The sequence below is a fragment of the Montipora capricornis genome, chromosome 6, assembly GCF_036669925.1.
Source record: "Montipora capricornis isolate CH-2021 chromosome 6, ASM3666992v2, whole genome shotgun sequence".
In the NCBI taxonomy this organism is placed as follows: Eukaryota; Metazoa; Cnidaria; class Anthozoa; order Scleractinia; family Acroporidae; genus Montipora; species Montipora capricornis.
Window position 1 is genome coordinate 61,121,859 of NC_090888.1, and position 2,500 is coordinate 61,124,358.

Sequence of the window (2,500 nt, forward strand, 5' to 3'; positions counted from 1 at the left end):
AGTACTGTTGATCGATGCAAGTAATGCATTTAACCAAATGAACAGATCTGTAGCTTTGCACAACATTCAGATTTTATGCAAGGAAATGGCGCTTTATATAATAAACACCTACAGAAGCCCATCTAGACTTTTCATCTGTGGGGGAGGTGAAATACTCTCACAGGAGGGGACAACACAGGGCGACCCCCTTGCTATGGCTTGGTACTCGGTTAATACATCAATGATGATTTATTATTTGAGAGCACACTGCCCGGGGGTTAAACAAGCATGGCTCGCGGATGATTCGGCAGGCGGTGGAGTAATCACATCGCTTTACGATTGGTACAAGCTGTTGAGTCAGGAAGGAGAGAAGTTCGGTTACCTTGTGAATGGGTCAAAGAGTTGGCTTATAGTAAAGTCAGAGGAAGCTGCCGCAGAAGCAGCGAGAGTATTCGGTGATGAAGTTAATATCACTATTGAGGGTCAACGTCATCTAGGAGCGGTCATTGGATCACAAGAATACAAGGATATGTATTGTAAGGAGAAAAGGGGAACTTGAAACACTATCAGAAATTGCTAAGAATCAGCCCCACGCAGCGTATATCGCTTTTACGAAGGGGTTCAAGTCCAAGTTTACTTATTTTCTTCGCACAATTGAGTCATTTGAGGACTATATCGACCCAGTCCAGGAGGTAATCGACGATCTACTACTTCCAACATTCTTTGGCCAGACAGAGCCCCTTCCCGACGAAGTGCGCCAACTCGCTACCTTGACAACGGCCCAAGGGGAACTAGGCGTGCCGGATCTGAGATCGGAAGCACCACAACAGTTTACCGCATCAGCATCAATCACAGCCGCACATGTAGACTCCATAACAACTCAGAGTACCATCATGATAACAGGCGAAAATTCCGTAGAGGAGCTGAAACGTCACCACCAGGCGCTAAAGGCCGAAAGGGAAAAGGCAAAAATGGAGTCGATTGACTCCACCCTCTCCCCTGATCTTCTTCGATTGGCCAATCAAGCAAGAGACAAAGGGGCCAGCTCTTGGCTTAACGCGATCCCCCTCAAAGATCAAGGTCTAGCTCTTAACAAGCAAGAATTCAGAGACTCTCTGCGGCTACGTTACAACTTGCCTCTCACCGACCTACCAGCCCAGTGCGTTTGTGGGGATAGATTCAATGTTGGCCACGCCCTCTCTTGTAAAAAAGGAGGGTTTGTGGCACAAAGGCATGATGGTGTACGAAACCTACTGACATCATTCATCACCAAAGTTTGTAAGAATGTGGAGGCGGAGCCACGCCTCTTACCTCTTGACAACGAACGGATGCATCTTAGAAGCGCAGTTACCAGCTCAGAGGCACGTTTAGACATGAAGGCGGGAGATTTCTGGTCTAGAGGAGTTACAGCATTTTTCGACGTCAGGGTCACGCATGTTAACTCCAAATGTAACCAGAGCAAGCCGACAACCGAAGTCTTTAAAGACCAAGAAGAGGAGAAAAAGCGGAAATATCAGCAACGAGTGCTTGAGGTCGAGATGGGATCCTTTACACCCTTGGTTTTCGGAACGAACGGTGGGATGGGAAATGAGTGCCAACAATTTCTTAAGCACTTAGCAGACAAGTTAGTACAGAAGGACGGTGAGCCCTATAACAACGTCATTAATTGGCTCAGAACTGTCATCTCATTTGAACTCTTAAGATCAGTACATGCGTGCGTAAGAGGGTCCCGAGTACCTTTCCGGAATATAGGAGACTCTCTTGACGATTGCCGGATTAATGTCGCCACCGCCGGCATTTAAATTTTTAATTTAATTTGAGTTTTATCATTATCATTATTATTATTATTTATTTTTACCAGATACATGTAAGATTCAAGTTTGTATGAAAGAGTGCTCAATAAAGTTTGTTATTATTATTATTATCATTATTATTATTATTATTATTATTATTATTATTATTATTTTCTTTTTTTTGAAGTTTTAAAACAGAGAAATACTTAATTGCTTGTAAATTTATAGTTCTTACCTGGAAATAAAGTGTGCAGTTTTTTATTATTATTATTATTATTATTATTATTATTATTATTATTATTATTCTTCGCTGTGCCAATGTTTTTACTTTGTCTGTAGAAGATTCCCGTATGGCGTCTATGTTGTTTGTCGAGTTATTTTCTTTGTCGAAGTCATCTTCAGAGTAGTTCTCAATAAAGTACCCGTTGCTTATTAAAGAATTATTATTTTGACTTGTATCGCTTTCAATAGTTGCGTCCATCTCAGTTACATTTGAGTACATTTCCATTTCATTCAGTTCGCGGAAAGACCCGCTTCGAAGCTGACGCTCGACATCTTTTACTGTGGGTCTACTGTGAAAAGTGTATGCCTTTCTTTATACGTGTTTTTGAGCGCCCCAAGAAGAAATCGAGCCAACGCTACGTCGATCTTCAGTAATCCAAACAACGCATCACAGAGCTCTCCATAATTTTAGACTAAGTGGTTTGCTTTTAATAACCAATGCAAAC

General features: G+C 42.0%; 1 protein-coding gene and 1 pseudogene across 1 annotated transcript in view; both read left to right on the forward strand.

Annotated features, from left to right (window-relative positions):
* The window catches only part of LOC138052761 (uncharacterized), a 1,991-nt pseudogene extending 117 nt beyond the window's left edge, over window positions 1–1,874 (forward strand).
* LOC138052767 (deleted in malignant brain tumors 1 protein-like) overlaps window positions 1–2,500 on the forward strand; it is a 25,862-nt gene that overhangs the window by 14,234 nt on the left and 9,128 nt on the right. The window lies entirely within an intron of this gene.